Here is a 19,375-nt window from a genome sequence, read left to right as displayed (position 1 = left end):
AAATAAAAATGAACTGAGGCCACACAGCTCAATAAACCCAGGTAGTGAGCACACGGCCAAACTCACCGTGCCTGCTCCAGACATCAGCAGCTTGGCAGCTGGCCCTGAGCAGCTCAGTCCTCACAATTACACCAAAGGAGAAAAGCAAAGTCCTCTGCTGACCCGTCCTCCTGCTCGCTACATGCAGGGCTGAATACTCCCCCACATGCTGATACACTTTTGAATCATTATGTTCAACCTCAGTAGGGCTGACTGGATTATTTTTTTTTTAAGAAAATGTTTTCCATGGTGATTTCATAATTCGAATAAAAGCAGCTGTCTCTTGCCTGTCCATCAGCCCCCCTACCAACCTCTGCAATCTTCACTGAGACTGAGTTTCTCCATAAGCTACTTCTCCCAGTCTCACACCTCCTCTGGACATAGAAAGTTTCTTTCTAAAATGTTCTTATTTTGGCGATTTCTGAATGTAACACCAGAATTCTTAGTTCAGGGAAGAGAAAGTCCGTGTTCCTTGGACCTAATACACAGATAATAAGATATTAAATAGTCCAGCTGAGTACTGAGAGAAATCAAAGGAAAACAGAGATGAGTATGAAAGTTACATTTCACTGATCTGCAATGTGTGAGATATTTTCTTCTTTTAATGCATGAGCAACCTGTTTTCCTCCCCCTCTACTCTATTACCTCACTTTCTTTTTTTTATTTAAAAAAAAGTATTTCCCAATAAGATTTTGAATATGCATGAAAAGGCAGCCCAGAACTAGCATAAGGAAAAATAATGTTTTAAGTATGAGAGAAACATTGGCAAATTGTTAAGTGGAAATTCATCTAGATAATATCCAGTTACATTTTATCACAAGTATTACTGTTAGGCTCTATCTAGTTCTCCAGGTCTATTTTAAACCAGCGTTACAATGAAATTATTTGGCATGCAGCATTCTTAAAAAGAAAACATCATCAGGATCATATAACTTTTCCTTTCTGCACATAAAGGTCCCTCCAAGTGATTCTTGTAAAATCTTATATTCTCTGGGATCAGTGTTAGAAGCTGTAAAAACTCACCTTTCTCTTAGACGAGAAGGCTTCTTAAAGGCAACTTTCTATGTTTGGAAATTCGCTGTAAAGGTTGCCATGGTGATTAATTTTAAAAGTGACATTCTCCCCTTTTAAAGTTTTTTCTTTAAAGAAGAAGTGCTCCATACTAGGGCCCAGTCCTCAGCAAGGCAAATGGGAATGAAAATCCCACCTTAATCTTGAAGGTTAAAGGACATAGCCTCTGTGTAACTGAAACTTCGGCAACAGAGGTATTCTCAGAAAAATAAGGGAAATATTTATTTTTACCTAAAAATGAAAAGAAAATATTAATGGAAGAATTGAGGGACAAAAGTAACATCTTCCAGTGGTCAGACTGCAGCCAGCAGGTCAGGTTGTACTAGTAAAAGGAAGGTAGAAAGAGGAGGAGGGAATGGCAGTGACAGCTGGAGCTCAGCAGAAAGAACGGCAAAGCAGAGTCAGCTGAGGTAGTATCATCACATGGTGAGATGGAGAAGAGAACTGCATGCCCAGAGAAAGACTCTTGAAGCCAAAGGTCATTAATGAACAGCTCTTTACCTAAGGCATCTTCAGTTTTCTTTTCATGGCTAAAAATGCAGTTTCAAATTAATATCTCCATCTCTTGACTTGTCCTCTGCACAATGTCGCTCAGAGCTACTTTAAACCTTCGCTTTCCACACAACTGCATAAGCTACCAGGAAATAGACAAATGCACAGCTCTGTTTCTGCAGTGAGAGGTAGAAAAGTATAATTTCTCCTCTAAAAAATGTACACCGTTCAATATTACATCATGCAACTTGTCACTGCATAAGCTGTCACTGCAGAAATAATAGCAATTGTTGTGCCAGTTCAATATCCGGGCAATTTATGACTCCTTTATTCACATAAAGATCACAGTACTGTGAGACAGCTGCATTATTCATTATGTGTTTAATATTTTATCTCTCTAGACAGAAGTATCTGTACAAGCACAATTAAAATGTCTGACGTAGACAGAGTTGGTTTTAACACAATCAATCAAATTTGTTTCCAAGACCTGCTTGACCTTAAAGCTCACGGTTTAAATGGATAGAAGCAAAAACATGCTGGGACTGATATGGTGCAGTGTCTGGTTGTGACTCATTTTACCTTGAATGACTACCCAAGAAAGACCCTTTACTTGATCTACTACCACATTAGTCATAGTAACTGTGAGATATTCTAAGTTATATCAAATTATTTTAAGTTAAACAGATAATTCATGATGATAATGAAAGAAACCACCTTTTAAAAAATGGCAAAATACACAAGTAATTACTACTGCTGCTCTGTCATTACTATAATGTTTAATAAATCAATACGCTTTGTACTTATTTATTTACTTCTAGGGGAAAACAATGTTATCTGCATGGCATCAGAGTTACGTGTATGAACACAGTGAAAGCTGGGTAGGAAAGAGTCATAGTCACATTCTCCAGCCCCTAGAGCAGGGATGTTGTTCCTAAATTACTGGTTCCCACGTCTTTTTACCTCCTCTCACAGGGAAGACTCACACTCGCTAGCAACTCCCTACTCTTTAAATGAAGTCCAGTTTGGTTTCAATGTCTAAGAAGTCCCTGAGAGCTGTATTTTGGAGCACATAGAGTTTAACTAACGAAAAACAAATTTGCTGAGCAAGGAGAGAATTGGAGTTCAACATGCAAACAGATAAATTGGTACAAGCATTTCAAGGTTGTTCTCTCTGTCATCAACAAGAAAGTTAATTGTTTTACATGCTGATTTTTAGAGAGAAAGTAAATAGATGAAATTGCAGCTATTGTCCATATTTAGTCTTGAATAAAAGTATTTTTAAGAACTATGTAGACAAAACACATTCCAGAACCTCAACCTTAGGACTTCCTAAATCTCCTTAGAAACTGTTAGTTTCTGGTGTTCGTCTATTTGCTTTTGGAAACAAGCTCCAGAGTCTTCAAGATTATTTAAAACAGATTAGAAAAAAACATCATTTACCAGTGTCAGCCCTGGGAGAGGTGGCAGGGTGGAGAACAGACATAACAAGAACTGCCCCATCCCTAGTGCTTTCTATCTTGCTACTATGATTTTCATCAAAGAAATTTTGCTCCTAGCCCTGAAATTGTGTTCACAGATTTCAGCTCAGTGAAGAAAAAGAACCCCCACAACACACAAACATGTTGTCAAAAGGTTATTTCAGGAGTGAACATACACACATCAGAAGCAAAACTACAGATTTAATAAGTACAAGACTTTTAAATTCTACAAAACTCCAGAAACAAAAATGTTAAGGTCTGTGAAATCTAGGCAAGGATTTGAAATATTAATTCCTTCAAACTGCAAGAGCTGGCACAATCTCAGCACTTGCTTGTCTGAAAAAGCACCTTGTTCCATTTTCTTCTTGATGAAGATTACATTTGTCCCAGGAAGCCCCAGACGACCTTTTCAAAGAGAGATCATCAGCAACCTCATGCTGCTACCATCATATGCTTCTAAACTCCAGACACACACAGTACCCTTGCTGGGCTTAGAACTTGTGGAACTGAGAAAGAAAAGCCAAAAGGGAGATAAAGGACTCCAGCCACTACCCAGGTTTTCTACTCATAGCCAAAACCCAACCTCTGTGTTCTTGATTTTTCATAATTTAAAGATATGAATTTTCGTATCAGACTTGAAAAGCACCATATGGCACTGGAAGAGACTGAGGTGAGATGGTGAGGGGCACAATGCGTTGTTAATATTCTTCTATAACCATTTTCAATGGTCTAAAATCCCGTTCAGCCCTTGCCTGCTGCTTCCAAATACGAGGTCAAACTTCACCTGGGAGCAGAGAAGTTGCTGGAGATCTCCATGCAGCACCTTCTAGCTCAGAACAAACCTGAGAATGACTGAAATTAAATTGCTCCATGCCATATCTTTGGAAGCTGAGACCAATTTTGTGTTCAGGAGTTAGCTAAGCTAACCAACAACCGTAGTAAAGCATCATTCACGTTCTTCATACCTTTTTTCTTTCCTATCCTTTTCTCTCCTCGCTCTGTGTTTCCTTTCCTTTGACTAGCATTTTCCTCAGGCTATGACTTCTCATTTACTCAGATTCAGCAAACTGCAAAACAGTTTTTTCCTAAGCACAGTGTTTGTGAATTGCTTTGGAAACACCACTGTTTAGAAGGGATATCAACAAGATGGGAACTAGTCCAAATACTGGTCAATAAAAAGCCAGCAAAGCCTGTTACAGCACTTTATTTGAAAGGCAACAATGTGACTGCAACAGGCATCAAGAGATGCACAAATTCAAAACACAACTTGCAGACAAAGCACTTTTAAGTGTTTTGGTTGTCCAACAAACTGCATTAGCTGACAGTGAAGGAGAGTGAAAGACAGAGAGAGATCAGGCCTTACCTGCTGGCCTGGGACTCCCACAAGTCTTGGAACTACTAACACTAAAAACAGCCAGAAGAAAAAGTGGAAGTGATTTCATAGTCCCTCACACAGAGCTGTGAACCTGTTGTGCATTGAAAGGGTAAGATCAGCACTGATCTCTTTAAGCTTTGGTATGCAATAGAACGAGGACATTGAAAGTGAGCAACCACACTCTTTATTTTTAATTTGTACTCAGTTTTAAAAATAATAATGCCCAGAAAGTTTTACTTTGGAATTTAGTCTAACCAGCACTGTTGTCTTTGAACAGACAAAGGCACACAGAGGGAACATTTGAAAATCATAAAAGCAATTAAGTATGTGGTATCTATTCGTTTTAGAAAGTAAGAAAGTAGATGAAAACCAAGTGTTTGCCTTTTGGTCCTTTACTAGGGTGCTGTCAGTGTTCAGAACAAGTGGGTGATACATAAACATACTGTGAAGGATGCTGACTGGCAAGGAGACCACAACTGGCTAATTCTCAAGACTGTGAAACAGCATGATCCCGTAAATATTGTCTGGATTTGGAAATGTATTTTTAGGCTAGGACAAGGCTAAATGAACCAAACAAACCTAAAGAAAATGTTGTGGTTTTATCTGAACCTGCTGCTTCAGTGCCCTTGCTCAAGCTGCTGATGTGTTGATGTTTCCCTTGTGGCTTCACTGACGTCTTACAACCAGCTCCTCACATGCACGCACACACACACAAACAAAACCAAAAAAAGCATTTCAAGGGATCCCAGCACGTAAGGGAGAGGACAATGGCACCTGGGGGCAGGTGGCTGGTTAACCAGCCAGAGTTATCCCTGGGCTACCATGGGCAGACATACACCAGCTCAGAATTGTGTTGTGGTCTCCTTTCCCTCCCTAAAGCACATCTGAGGTCATCCTAGGAGCTTGCCTACCTGGAAATAAACATAAGAAGGAAATAAAGACATAACTGCTGAGTACAATGTCCAAACCATTTGAACATGTGGTAGAAGTTCCTGACAATCTTTGATCCTGTACAGAATGGGAATAAAAAGAGACATGGGATTCTTTTTTAGCCTCCTCTCAAAAAGAGGAAAAGACTCAGCATGAGAAGTAGATATTTTATTATGAACTTGGAAATTCCATCCTACAGGTAATCTTGGAGATATAAGGGGAACATTTAATTAGAGGTAAAGCTTTTGTGGATGTTTCGAGCTTACAAGAAGGCACTGCAGAGACACAGATCTAAACATAAGCAGATGCTTCCAGACAGAAAGGCCAGCTGAGCTACCCTGGGACTGAATCAAAATGATGAGTGCTAGTAACAGAGAACAGAACCGAGAATTGAGAACACAGCAGTGAATTTACCTGCGAAGGGAGAAGAAAAATACATCTTCCTCCCTTCCCTCACTACTTCTCCCATTAGCACTGGGCAGTGTGACTGGTCGATCTGTTCCCTTCCAATTCAGACCATAGTTGTACCTACCCCATCATTTCCAGATGAGAGAGATACTGTTTGAGTGTAGTAAATTCAATGACTCTGTATCCTGTACTACCAGAACATGCTGCCAGTAATACAGCTGCTAAATTTCCAACTTTGCTATTAGATCAATATGACCGATTTGGTTCCAGCTGGATGGGGGAGCTACTGCAATGTAATCTCCTGCAGCATTGAGAAGTGGCACCATTAGACGGAAGAATTGTGGCCAAGTGCTATTAATATGCCACAGAAGCAATCTGTGACTGCTACACAAATGTATGGCCTCTAGGATGCCCACGGAAGAGCAGACATTGCCATTCAGAGTCTGTGAAAATAGACATGAGGGACATCCTCTACACCACATGGCAGAAGGGCAGGGTAAACCAAGGTCTGAGAGTAGTTTTGGGAGTCGACAGCAACATGAGGCCCCCAAGGTGTTGGACTGCTTAGAGCTCAAGCAATAAATCTTCTGTTTTCCCTTCATGCAGCCCCAAGCTTCCTGAAGCACTTCATTTTGTTACCCACAGTGGAGTCTTGGAAAAGTAACTGGCCTGACTGTAATGCAGTCACTCCTACTGAAACAGTCAGCAATCCAGTTTCAGGGAGGAAGCCCTTTGGCATAAAGCCTTCACAAGCCTAATATCATGTACAAAAGCACTGAATAGAAACTCTTAATTAGTAGGAATAATTCCTATTTAGTACCTGTCAAGGACACCAAACCCCATTTACACTAGGGCAAATTACCACTTCCTGTTGCTCTGAGAAGTCCCATCATAATGAAGGTGATGAGGGTCCTCAGTATACGTTTGACAGAAAGGTCATAAGTACTGTTGACTTTGATCTGCTGCAAGTACCAGCCACAGTTTAAAGGTGAAGTGTAAACTGAACTGTGCACCAAAGCTTCAGCAAGGACACCCTTGTAGGAGAAATAGAGCGGAGGCAGACACAATCCAGGAACATGACATCTAATTCTTAAGAAGTACTTCTCAGCAGAAAACCAGGGGGGAGCAGGGCTGTCTATCCATCAAACATCGAATATATGAGGATATCTGAAAGACTCCAACTGCGTGATCCAAGAAATGCTCAGATCAAGGAGACAAAAGAACTCAGGGAACCATCAGTTATATCTCCATTCCTTCATACAGCTTAGCAGACCCTAAGGGTGCTCAAGGTAGCTAACACACACCAGTGAACAGCGGGGATGCTCTAAGACTGGGACCAGACATTTGTCTGGGTAAGTAAAGAAATAAGGAAAGTAGTAATCCTAGCATATTACTTTATGATTAACATTAATTAAAGAGCTCTCCCATGAAATAGCGAGAACTGCAGTGCTGTGCTGGAGAGGTCGACCATGGCAGCTTTAGCGCAGTGCCAGTAGCTCAGCAAACACAATAGCAGTCCTGACAATGTAGAAGGCGTTACACAGAAACCAAAAACATCTTGGTCACTGTTGTCTGTAGAAATACCAAACAGTACATACTTTCAACATTGCCACACCAATAGTTCTTTGGAACAGAATATTAAGACTTCACCTCTGTTAATTACTTAACATGCCTTGCTGAAGTCTAAAAGTAATCTGGGAAAATGGAGAAAATGAAGAGTTATTATGGATGCTTGAAAGTTATTCACACTGCATGGCTAGTGTACGTCCTGCATCTCGTCCTGCCAGCTGAGACATGATATCCCCACTCAAGACTGCATTTTGTCTGAGGGGACTTCTGTACTGTCCCAGCAGAATTAAGGAATGACATCATCAGAGAACAGCACTTCACATGAAAGGACAGAGAAAAGCTAAGTTTACCATGTTTATCAGGTTACCAGTCCTGGGGTGTGATGTATGCCTGCATCATACAGTGCAAGTTGAAGAACAGAGCAGAAGGAAGATTCTTCAATCTGGGAGAAAATGGAGAGGGTCTGTTTACATTCAGTTGCAGGAAGACTGTAATCATGGCAGATGACTCCTCTAAATTCTGAGACCTGGGCAATGCAAAGGCACTGTGATCCTTTGCCTAGTATTATCATATGTAAACAGAAGGCAGGTGCTGTACTATCCAGCCTACTACATTCACAAGACAAGCCAAAATGCAACACACTGGAATAAAGCAGTTCAATGCCAAATAGAAATTTCTGCACACATTGTCTTCAGCTGGACATTCAGCAACAAAAGGAGCTTAGTGGTAAAAGCAAGGCAGGTAGGAAGGAATCAACACCTTTTAAAGCCAGACCACTCCACTGCAAAAACCCAGGAACCGCACAACACCCAGCACTGTCTGGAGAACTATGGCTGTTTGCTGGCAGGGTGAAGCACTGAGCTGTGAAGCACAAGCCACAGGGACAGCCAGGAGAGTTCCAGCCAAGCAGGGCGAGTGTTACAGCAAGAGAGCAAAGGCCAGAGGCCACTACATGCAGCTATGCCAGTCCAAGTGTGTTTGTTAGGTAGCCATACAACAGAAAGAGCAATACTCCAAAAAGCAGCAACTGCAACACTGGGAGATGGCTACCAGTGCAGGAAAATGATAGAGGTAAAAGCAAAGACAACTGCAAGGTAGCTGCACAGTGTCTGCACTGTATCTGCATCAGGTAAAGCTAGAACCAGCCTTCAGCTGGTCTGACATCAGCAATTTAGCCCCAAGGTGGGCTGGTGTAAAGCCTCTGCACATAGCTAACTCAGATGCACACTGTTGCATGACTCACAAAACATAGTGGTTTTATTTTCCTTGCTGGGAAAGATTAAAACATTATTTCTACCTACTCAGTGAAAGGAATATTGAAGTTGTAAAAAAAACAAAACAAAACAAGTGAGCTTAAGTTTTCCAAAATAAGGGTTTTTTTCCTCTTCAGCATTCTATGTCTGTAATTAGATATTCTTAATTCTGTCTAGTTTAACTTTTCCTCCCCAGGTTTCTGATAAAATAAACATTTTCCTTCCCTTTTTTCTATTTGCTATTGCATTATGAAATACAATGGAAAGTATGTAATCTTCTTTAAACTTTAGTCATGTATCTAGAAGTTCTGGAGCTATGGTGATTTTGTACTAAATACAACTTGCAATGTATTATGTCAGAGAGAGTAAGAAAAAACTTTCTCATATTTGATATTAAAATTATAAATAATAACAGTACACAACATTGCAGTAAAGTTAAGAACATATGTAAATCCCAATCACAACAGTTTCTCTCACCAGGCTTACCTGGAGTCACAAGAAAGAAAATATACTACAAAATGACTTAGGAAACAACAAGACAAGCAACAACAATGAAGGTGAACATCTGACAATGTATCTCATTTACACATCTCCCTGTTGTTAGGGAAATGAAATTCAAGCACTTACTAAGCTGAGAGGGGGAGATCTCCTCCCCACAATACATGGAAACCTCAAACCAAAGCAAAATCTCTGGCAATTACTGTATAGCTATGGTTAAAAAATTTTGTTTCTTGTCTGAGAGCTCGTTAATAATTTTTCATTCCTGAAGAGTCATTTTTCCTCAGCTGAGTTATACCATAAGAAATGTCACATTGAATGGATCATGTAGCACCACTGACACACTCTAATGTGCTCTGAATGCAGGCATTTTTGTTTTCATACTGACCTACTTCATGTTAATGGTATAGTAATGTTGACCTGTGGGTTTTACAAGGAAAAAAGAAAACAGTAAATCATGGACAAATGATCACTGTAGCAAGTAGCCACATTTCCCAGAAGAGATTCTGCTCTTGGAGTTAATGATGACACGTCCCACTGACCAGCCCTGTCCCGAGTAATAGTGTTTAAAGAGTGAAGTTGAGAGGGTCATGCCCAGGGGCTCACTGACCACTACCAACAAGAAACGAGCTGTCACACATAGCAAGGGCCAATGAGCTGGTGACAGCCTTGTGCAGCTCTAGCTCCAGACTGGTGCCATCCCAAGTGTGACATTGGGCTGGGCCAAGGAAGGGCCAAAGCAGACCTGAAACAGGGAGAGCTGGGGTCAGCTGCTCTGCTGCTGCCCAGGGGATGTAGGGGTAGAGTAACAACCTAATTTCTGCGAAGATATCTCAACCCCAAGTGCAGCTGTTTCACATCCCCTTGTCTCACCCATAGGCTGCCTTTGCAGGACTTTGCACAAGCACAGAAAATCAAGGCTGGCTGCTCCCTCCCACAGCTGCCCGGTACCTCCGCCAGGAGCCAGCCCTGCCCTTCCAGCATTAGACCCTCACTTTGCTCCATTTGGCCCACGTTGAACCACCTCTGGGGCTACTTACGCTTCCATGGCAGCTCCCTGTCTTGTGAGCCTGCCAGCCTTTCCCCAACCAATCTCATCTGTCACTCAAAATATTATCTTTCTTATTAAAAAAGTGCCCTGTTTCACTTTTCTCTGTCTCCCTTCAGTTCCCTTAAAAATGTACTTTCCTCCATTTCCTCTGTCTTTGATCTTTTAATTAATCTGGTTTCATTTGTTCAACTGCAGTACAACGTCTTTGCAACACTATTTTCTGTACTGGATATTTCCGCAGTTATTTAATTCTCTAAAGCCTTCTGGAGATGGCTTATTTACCAGACATCATAGAATTATTGGAAGGTTTTTAGATTACACTGGAAATGAAGTTGTCATTGTGAAAGTAGCACTGAAATAAGCTGTGGATTTAATCCACTGTTTAAGTCTTATATCCAGGTACGAACAACACCTAAATGCCAAAACCATAAACATAGGTTTCATAGTAAAAACAATTTCCTCTCGAACAAAACAACAACATCTTCATATAATTGCACCCACTAAAATTATCTATTAATTACATTTTAAAATCAGTATTCAGAAAAATTGTTCCAGCAGGTGGTAAACTGTTATTCACAAATATTCCAGTATGTCAAATGATATTTAGGTATGGTATTTAATGAAAGCAAACCTTGTTCTCTAACACCTGGGAAATAGCCCTTATGGGACTGGTATAACACAGTAAAAAAGTCTGTTCTGCAGCCTATGTGGCCCACATTGGCAACACAGCCCTGCTCTTCTGGAACGCAGGGAAACCCTTATGTAGTGAATCCATATAAAACACATTTCTACCTCAGGCTGCAGCAGAAAGCAGTGTGTCAGTGTGTTCCTATTGACGGGGGTCAGGAAATGAATTTCTTGCACCAGAATACCTTCTCACAAATGCAGACAAAAGGTAATGATAAAAGGATGAATGCAATATGCGTTTGTGGATTCCAGCTGCCAGACTCTAGGACTCCTGCGCTAGTGCTGTCATTCTAGTTACTGGCTGATGGTGCACACCAGTGGAAAGATATAGATCTGAATTTAAATGCTTATTTTGGATTAAGACTCCACAGCAGCTTATTGGTTTAGGTCCATGGGTTTCCATAGATTGTATTCCAGCTTAAATCTGGGATTTCCTAGTGCTTCAGTTATTCTAGTAGACCAGACTTCTGGAATTCAGTGCAGACTCCTTATTTAAACATTAGCTCCCACTTGGGATTTTTAGAGCCAAGGTTCCTCTGGTATCCTCATGGTAAGGCTAAAACTCTAATTTAAAAAGCAGAAGAAATTAAAACCCAAGAAAATCAACTTGCTTTAAAGTACTTTTAAAGGAGTTATTATGGTTGACTTAGCACATCACTTCTTGAAAATAATTCAAATTATTTCACCTAATATAGACCTAATTTTGGGTCTACCTACTTTTTCTTCCATCTACCATCATGCTGACCATTAACTTTGCTTTGTTGGGTCTTATTAGAGATTTGTGGAGTCTTTTCTAGTTTTGACTTACATAAATAATTCTTTATAGTGTATAAATGTTGCTGCAACGATGTTCACCCTACACAGAGACTTGCTATTTTCTCTCCCAACCACCACGTCTGCTCTCTTTCCTACCTCCCCTGCGTGTTTAACAGCCTCTGCCATCCAGTTATGACTAATCCCCTCCTGCCTCATACCTTTTACTTTGCCCCAAACTACCTTGGAAACATGTATATTTGGTTTGCCCTTTCACTCTCTCCTCCTCTCCTTCCTAGAAAAGGAATCCTGGACCAACAAGGCATCAGGTAAATTTCAGTAGTTTTCACTCATGACTTCCACACCACACTCATCTCCGTCTTCTCTGTTCAGTTCACTCCCAGGGACCAAAACTGCACCTCCCTTATTTTTAAGCAAAATGGCATAGCAATGTCTGGCATTACAGGCAGAAATCATTTTAGTCTCCTACAGCCAACTAAAACGTTTCATAGTCATGCTTGAATTAGTGACATTTAAGACATAATGTTACAAACACCATCATCAGACAATTCTCTGACTGAGGTACTCCAGAGAACTCCCAACCCCATTTGATGCAGAAGTCATCTTCAAACACACGGAGAGGTTTTCACACCCAGCCTCCAGAGAAAACTTGCATTACTGACATGTCTTTAAATGAAAACAATAAAGAACCAGCTGTTGAAAAATAAAATAATCTACTAGAAGTCTCTGTCCTACCAATAGGAAATTGATCAGTAAATCAAAGCGAAGTGAATGTGCAGAACAAAGATTTTTCTGCCTCTGTCTTTTTATATATGCATTTTTAGATACATTTGAAAAAATCCCACATATATATTTTTAACAAGTCAGCACTCATCATAACTATTACTACAGTAACAGTCATACTTGCCATCTCTGCAGAATACAGTCATAATGATATTCTAAATCTAACAACATTAGCATTCCTGATTTCTCTAGGGAACAGTATGGCAAGAAGGAAGATTTCACAGGCTGCATCAATATGTGGCAATACCACACAATTCCCTAAGGGCAATCTGTTTCAAAAAAAAGTTGCAAAAATAGCGACAAGGAAGGCAGAGAAACACTTCCAAACAAAAGTACACAGGATACCAAAGCGGAAGATTACCCGTGAGGTTGTTAACTTGTGTGGCACTTGGCAAAGTAGCCCAATTCTAATCACACAGGTACATTCAACACACAGATGTTGAGGAGCTGACTGCAACAAAGATCAGTTCAAGGCAGAAAAATACACAGTGCATGTAACTTACCCAAGCTAGTAAAAGGTACAAAGACTAAGAGAAGTCAGGGCAGCAAGTGGACAGGCCAAGTGAATAAAATCAATCTTAAATTCACCTGTTACTCTGCAGGATTACAAGAGATTTGTAGGATGCATGTGCTGTAGGCACAAAGCAAGAATAGAGAATATAGACAAACATTTCACAGTCTGCCAAATACACAAAACTATAGAGTCCATTTAGGAGCACCACACAGAAAACTCATCAGTTTTCCATAACATCAACTACTCATTTACACACTAAAAGCATAACAGAAATTCTAATATTCTAATTCTATATTCTGATAATCCAAAGCCTAGGTACATTTTCATATCTTTCACTTCAAAGTGAATCTTGCAGTCTCAGTGCAGCTTTTCTTTTGATGGTCACATGTTATCTGTGATTTATCTCCTAATCATATTTTCTGCTTTTCTAATGGTGAGCTAGTTAACAAGTAAACAACCAAATAATCAGCTACATCTTACAGCTGACAAAGACAGCTCATTACTTATTTTCAAAATACATTTTCTTCATGAGAAAGTAATGAAAAAGACTATTTTGTATTTTCTGTTCATAGCAAACTCCCAACTTATACTGACTTTTAGCTGTGTTTGCAGCCATACTGCACAATGAATTTCTTATTTTTTATACAAATGTGGAAAAGCTTTCCTCTTTAGAATAAACAGAGAGGAATATATCTATCTATACCTTTATCAGAGGTGAATGAAGTAAAAGTTATAAAATGGCAGGGAATTAAGTGACATCATAAATACTAATTTCAGTATAAAATGACTAAGCCTCAGTCAGTCTCATGGATATCTGGTTCCTGCCCTACCACAATGGTGAACATTATTTGTCCACGTTACGTTTCATTACATTTTTCATTCAGTGCTTTATTTTACTGCAGGAAAGACATGGTATTGGTGCAATATGGGCTATAAATATGGCTCCCAACCACACCATCAGTGACATCAGTCACACATGTGGAGCAGTAGAACACTTGCCAAACATTTTTACAGGAAGCTGGCAGCAACATGGAAAGCCCTTGGAGATATTGGGCTGTTTCATAGTATGCATGTCATGACAGTGAAGATGCAAACATCTTATTTTTCTTTGCTGTTGACTGTGGAAGTCCAGTTTGATCTGGATTAATGCCAGGCTGTCATTGCAAAAAATTATACCTTAATAAATCCATGCTTTCCCAGCATAACATACAGACAATTGCTCTCTTACTATACATTAACCTCTTTATTATTATTTGTCTGAAGTCCCCTTAGCCTATGACCTTTACTTAAAAAACAAACAAACAAACTTTTCCGTCTTTTGGGGTTTTTTTTGATCTACAAATGGAGGATTTCAAATGACATAATAAAAAGCCATTCATTTGGTATCATTAAATAACCTGGGAAAAAAGATCATTTTTATATGACATCCCTTATTGAGCTCATTTTTCTCTAGCACGATTGTAGTGAGTGTAAATAGAATAAAAAATACTATTCCCAAGTAGTTTACAACAAAGTTCAAGTTTTCTTGCGAAAAATACTGTTACCTGGAAGCTATGAAACACAATGAACGAATGGAGCCTTCTTCAGTCATCAGTTGCCTCAGAGAGGAAGATCCATTTTAATTTGACTGGAGTGATTTTTGACTACATAATTACCACCTGGATTGCCTCTAGCATGATTTTGCTATACAGCTCTTTAAAATGTCAGTGCATTGCTTATCTAATTCTATGCATGTTATAAAACTTCACTTCAGACTCACAATAGCAACCCGGAGTTAATAGTAGATACTGAGCCTATACAAAAGTTGAAGGCAGGGAAGAGGTGGCAAGCAAGCTCATCTTTTTTTCTCAGCACAGACCTGAATTAAAATGACATCACTAGTTCATTGCACTAGGTTTTATTTACCACCTGGCAGCCTTAGAATCCATCCCCTTCTTGTTTAAAGCACTTGAACATTGCTAATAATTTTGCTTAAAACTATTCAGTTTTACTAAGGATACACAATGACAAGCTTTTATTAGATATGAACTTCTTGAAATTGGTCAGTTAAAATGTGACCCCCCTAAACCACACAGGCCCTTTTGAAACACTAAGTGATATTTGCTCAAATGGCAGCAGATTGTTGTGCAGTGCTTTGGCAACAAGGTGTGAGTGACTGTGGGTGCAGCTAAGCTCTCATTGAGATGTTCCACTGCAATAGTTCACGAAGACACAATTTCTTACCCCACAGCTGTTCTCAGATGTAGCAAGACACAGGTGAGAAGAAAGATAAATCTCGTTATGTGAAATGAAGTTAATTAGTAACTGGAGCTCTTTTAAAATATTACCTGGAGGCATGTATCCTAAAGAAGTCTCACATGTAGCCTTGTGAACCTGAAACATTAGTGAGAATTAAGAGTCCGAATCCTAAAAGAGACACAAAGCATTGCAAGGACCACAGCCATGAAACTACACCTAGCTCAGAGCCTGAGAACTTGTCTGGATTCAAAAGCTCAGAGCCTGGCCTGATGTAAAGCTGCCCTGCAGCACTGTAAGAGATGCTCTCAGACCTTGTTCACTCAATGGGAGCAAGTAATGCTCATAATGACATTAAAATGGTGCCTGAAACCTGGTGCCATAATGCCCTTGACAGCACCAGGTGGGGTGATGTTCACATTGAGCTGTCTCACTGCAGAGCTCATCAGGTGACCTGGCTCTGCTGGGAAGTACGAACCCTGCTTCATCAGGGCAAGTGTCACAGCAACATGGGCAACAGGGCTGAGGGGGGCTTGCAAGGTCACCCATCCTCTCCTCTACCCTCTATATTAGGAGACTGAAGCTATACAGGACACAAGCCACTTTAACCCACCCTGGAAAGCTTCCAGGAGAGATGACACAGCCCCCTGCTCCCTTCCCAGTCAGTCTCCTCCAGTGCCTCACTCTCCTCACAATTAGAAAGTTTTCCTCAAAGTCCAAAACTCCTTTGCTGTAGGTTAAGGTCTCTTCATATACTTGCTGTGAACAGAGAGAGAGATTATTCCTTCCCATCACCTTTGATGTGACATAACTGAAGGGACAAACACACACCCTCTCATTCTCTTCTATGCTGGACTGAGCACAAACAGCTTCTTGGCCATGCTCTTGCACACATTGTTTTCGAAGTCATGACTGCTCTTGCTGCATTCTCCCAAAATTTCTTTCCCTAGGTCTTCTCCACCTCCTCCTAGAAGTGTACTGCCCCAAACTCAGAAAAATACTGCAGCTGAGATCTTGTGCCAGGAACATAAGGAGGATTTCTTCAGGTATATTCCAGACAGCTATCCTCCTCCTACAGTCCAGTATGTTCCCAGTTTTGCAGCAGTACAACATTATTGGCTCATATTCAATTTTTGTATACTGTAACTCCCCCACCCCCAGATCTTTTTATAGAAAAGACATCCTTCTTTTTCCCCATCCTCCACAATTGTAGTTGATTTTTTTGGTCTAAAAGTGGAAAATCCAACTGAATAGCATCCTTTTTTTGTTTTTTTTTTCTTCCAGACTATTTTTCCTGTTTATCATGCTCATTCTGAGTTCAACTCCCACCCTTCAACATATCTGCAGCATATCTGACAAGCCTCTGTCATGTAAATGTATTCAAAGTATATCACACTCTGTCACCCCAGTTTCTAAAAAATTATTGCGTAGTACCAAATACCAGGCAACCTCCCTAAAAAGCCCTGTACTACACAGGCTTTCAGGGTAACAGGTTTAATATCTATTCTGTACCTGTTTTTTTCAGAACAAAGTTCTGAAAGTTCCTTGCAAGAACTTTATGAGTATCAGGCTTCAGTAGTTGCAAATGAGAGTGTCATGAAAGACTTTGTCAAAAACCATTACTGAAGCCAAGAAATTTGTCAACTACTATTTCTCTCATATCCAGAAAATGTGTTACTCTGTCACAGGAGAAAATCAGATGGCTTTCACACAATTTCTTCTTGACACTATCTGATGGCTGCTGCTCATCTCCTTGTTATCTTCTAAATATGTATCGAAAGCTTACTTTCTCAGTAACTAGGGGTTTTTTTAGGGATTAATGCTATACTAACTAGTTAACAATTTCCTGGCTCCCATTTTTCTTCCTCCATAAAGGTGATTTTTTTTTTGTCCTTTTCTTTTTCTATTAAAACAGTCCTGTCTTGATGGACCATAATTCCTCTTTAATGCATTAAGGTCAATTCGCCTCCTCTAACTGTACTGTAAGACAGACAAGTCACCTTGCCAGTATTGTGCTCACCCTCTTCTCACCCTAAATAGGTCTTTTTAAGCCAGACACTCCTCTTTCTGTCCTTTCTGCCTTTGAAAATGTCACTCTGCTAGTTGCTTAAAATGTAGCCCCTTTCTACTATGACTCTGCACTGGAAGGCTGCTTGGTTGAAACATCTAAAAAGGCAACAGGTGGCTTTTAGATGGGGCTGGCAGGGCAGATGGGGTGAGTTTTGCCCATTTGCTGCTGCGGCTGCACATACCCAGAGATTCCATTATAATGAAATTTTCACCTGGCTTAGAAGTGCTTTGCTCAGAGGTGTCTTTACTTAATTTAGATTTAAGTCCTACCCATACACCTTACCCCAGAAGTGCCAGAACATTGAGACTCTGGAATTTTACATGTCAGGTGTCAGGAAAAGAGACATATGGTTTCCTCTGAAAGTGCCATTTGCCCTCCAAAGTAACCTTTTCATATGAATGCCTGAGTTTGGCAAGTAGTGGGGACAAAGCAGGTTTAAAAATTATCTCTGTTCCACTTGAGAACACAGTACCACTCCAATGCTGAAGGGCATCACTCCAGTTTAAATACAGCACTACCATCTCCTCAAATATTTTTCATTTGTTTCATGAGGCTCTACATGCTGAATTTGACTTAAATTTAAATCAGTCTAAAATTACATATGTTAACATTAATTTTGGGGCAAATAAACTCTGAAATGTTTTCTTTGTGTCTCTGTTTTCTGTCTTAAAGCACAATTTTATAATTTTTTCTTTGCCTGTAATTAATTCTGATTTTTGTCAGGTTTTATATCTTAGCAAAACATAGATACTTTTTTTGTCAAAACAGCAAGGACATACAACCCTGTCAAAAAGCATTTGCTGCAAAACAAAGATATGCTACAAATTAAAGCTTTGCAGAAGCTCTTCAAGATAATTAGTATTAATATTTTATTAATATTAGTAAAACAATGTTTCTCTAATGGTATATAAAATAACAAACACTTCAGCAGAAACTTCGAGGAGGTAAAAACATCTGGCAAAAAAATCAGAGGGATTTTTTTGTAGTTTACCCTTTTCCTTTGCACTCATTTTGCTGCTGCTGTTCAGATGCCAGATAACAAAAAGCCCAACATCTCACAGATGTGCAGATGACTTTCACCCATAGAACCAGCTGTTCAGTGCCATCTCTGATACTTTGGTGCCAAAATAACACATAGCAGCTGTAAGAGACATGCTTTTGTTTGTTTATTTGTTTTTTCTTAATATAAAAAGTATGAGGCTTAAGTAACTATACAGGAGTGAGAGAGGTAAGTAGGGAAACATCAAGTTTATCAGTAGAGAATGCAAAGCACTAATCCCAGGCTTGACCTCAATTTTCCTAGTATATGTTGCATTAGCTCAGATGCTTTGCATTAATCTTTTTCATCAGACATTTTATTTCTGTTGTCTGAAATTGCCTGGTTTTGCACAGCTTCTCTCCCAAGCTATTTTCTCCCTCATTACATCATATTAACTTAAAATTATACAAATACATTTCCAAAGAGTTAATTTTATTTCCTATTTACTTATTTTACCTCTCACTGACTAAAGTAGATTCTGCTCACCTTCTGCAATGTTATATATAACCTTATATTTATTTACAGCCAAGCTACCTGAGGGAATAAATTCTTGTTCCTCCTGGGAAAATATACGCGCACTCTGCAGCACACAACCCTTTTAACTGAAAAAAAAGACTACTATAATTACAAGTTTTCAGGACTGTGCAAAAAAAAAAATTGCAAACGTTTTGCTCAGGTAGTTACAAAGAATGGTTTAATTAGGGCTGGATATTTCCAAAATACTTCATCAGGGCAGCTTGTAGGAGAGCAAGTTCTTTTGTGTAAATTCGTGAACGGAATACAGAAAACATTCTCACAAAGTAAGGAGTAGACTTCAGCAATACTCAGCTCTGTTGTCAAAGATCTGCATTAATGGATTTCAGTCTGACCAGTTTATTATGAACCTTAAATGCCTGATACTGATCATTAAACTGGAATGTCACAGTATGGCAGATAAGGGGGGCAAAATGAAAAGTGAATGGGGAAAAAGAATGAGTGAGATTAGATGACGCACTTGCTAGACAGAAAAGAAAACACACAGATACACTTTAACAGCAATACGATTGCTGTAATGATGGACTAAGAATATAGCACTGAGTCACATTCACATTTATTCCAGAAAAAGAGA

The 19,375-nt window shown here is 39.6% G+C and overlaps 1 protein-coding gene across 9 annotated transcripts in view; it reads right to left on the bottom strand.

Moving 5' to 3' along the window:
• ANO4 (anoctamin 4) overlaps nucleotides 1–19,375 on the bottom strand; it is a 215,941-nt gene that overhangs the window by 141,789 nt on the left and 54,777 nt on the right. Inside the window, exon 1 of one of the 9 annotated variants that reach the window (XM_065044273.1) lies at nucleotides 1,063–1,201. The exons of the other annotated variants lie outside the window; for them this stretch is intronic. The gene's annotated coding sequence lies outside the window, so the exon portion shown is untranslated. Of the gene's footprint in view, nucleotides 1–1,062; nucleotides 1,202–19,375 lie in introns of those variants that run through there. 9 annotated transcript variants of the gene reach the window in all.

The sequence above is a fragment of the Columba livia genome, chromosome 1 (assembly GCF_036013475.1).
Source record: "Columba livia isolate bColLiv1 breed racing homer chromosome 1, bColLiv1.pat.W.v2, whole genome shotgun sequence".
Taxonomy (NCBI): domain Eukaryota; kingdom Metazoa; phylum Chordata; class Aves; order Columbiformes; family Columbidae; genus Columba; species Columba livia.
Note: the sequence above shows the minus strand (reverse complement) of the source record. Positions and strands in the feature narration are given on the sequence as shown.